Source organism: Epinephelus moara, chromosome 20 (assembly GCF_006386435.1).
Source record: "Epinephelus moara isolate mb chromosome 20, YSFRI_EMoa_1.0, whole genome shotgun sequence".
Lineage (NCBI taxonomy): Eukaryota > Metazoa > Chordata > Actinopteri > Perciformes > Serranidae > Epinephelus > Epinephelus moara.
In genome coordinates, this window is record NC_065525.1 from 804,737 (window position 1) to 806,308 (window position 1,572).

Here is a 1,572-nt window from a genome sequence, read left to right on the forward strand (position 1 = left end):
CTGTTGAATATAAGTTATGGTAAAAAGTATAGAAAATCTGATTAATCTCCTGAGGAGATTGTGTGTAATTGCCGGACAGCCCCTGGATTGTTGGTATCAGAGATTTTTCTTTATTGCGTTGGAGCTGATTAGCCAAAAATTTTCCTGATTTGTTACTGTGTTCAAAGTTATTATATCTTAGCTGCTGTGTGATAAATTCAGTTTTCTTTGATAGAATATTGTCCAGTTGCGATTTTGTACACTGTAATCGGCTCCATACTTGGTCACTTGGATTGTTTGCATATTCCTGTGTTAGTTGTTTGATTTTTTCCTCAATGTTTTTTTCTGCTTGCAATTCCTGTTTCTTCTCGTAGGAGGAGAACGATATAATTTTTCCTGTGATTACTGCCTTCCCAGCTTCCCATATTAAAGATGAAGATAAATTTGGAGAGTCATTATCTTCAAGAAAGTTTGCCCACTCCTGTCTCACCATTTTGTCAAAGTCTGGGTCTTTAAGTAATGAGATATTAAAGCGCCATATTGGGGACCGTTTATGGATGGTTTCTATTTGCAGATTGAGTGATATTGGTGCATGGTCGCTGATAATGATCGGGTGTATTTTTGTGGTAATTTTTTGTGAGATGGAGTTATTTAAGAGAAAAAAGTCAATTCTTGAAAATGAGCGATGCACCGGAGAGAAGAAAGTATATTCCCTCTTCGATGGGTATTTGAGTCTCCAGCCATCGCCAAGCCCAAAATCATCCATATATTCCTGTATTACCTTAACCGATTGTGATTGCTTTGTGTGCTGAGTTACTAGATTGGTCTAATGATGAATTTAGGACTGTGTTAAAGTCTCCTCCGATTATAGTTGTCTGTCTGATAGGTTAGATAGTAGAGAGAAGACTGTGTGAAAGAAGGCTGGATCATCATTATTAGGGGCATACAGATTAACGATTGTATATAATTTGTTAAAGATTGTTGCCTGAATAATGATGTAGCGGCCTTCTGGGTCTGTTACCGTGCTGTTTAAAGTAAATGGTAGTCTCTTGTGGACCATGATAGAGACACCTCTTTGTCTGCTGTTATAGCAGGATGAAAAAATTTGATTAAAATTTAGATCTTTAAGAGATTTTTCTTCTGACTTTAGTAAGTGGGTTTCTTGTCGGAGAAAAATATCTGTTTTCAATTTTGTGACAAAGTCCATCACTTTAATTTTTTTCGCCTGTCAGCGAATGCTGTGTACATTCCAGGATACCAAGTTTAACTGTGACATTAACAAAACACCGTTTCTACAGTACTAGCTAAATTATCTAAAATTAACCATCATCCTTACTTTTTCGTAATATAGTTCATCTAGGTGCAGTGTCATTACTAGTTTGGCTTTACTAGACATTTGATATATTCTGTAGATCTATCTTTTTACGACCCTATTTTACAACTCTATTTTACAAGCTGCAAACAAACCTACTGTCCTAAAAACGCTGTTTCTAGCGTATTAGCTAAAATATCGAAAATTAGCCGACATCTTTACTTTTTCTTAACATATTTCATCTAGCTGCAGTGTAATAACTAGTTCGGCTTTACTAGATA

At 35.8% G+C, this 1,572-nt stretch overlaps 1 protein-coding gene across 1 annotated transcript in view; it reads left to right on the forward strand.

Moving 5' to 3' along the window:
• The window catches only part of ntrk3a (neurotrophic tyrosine kinase, receptor, type 3a), a 550,968-nt gene that overhangs the window by 375,288 nt on the left and 174,108 nt on the right, over positions 1–1,572 (forward strand). The gene's annotated exons all lie outside the window — the stretch shown is intronic.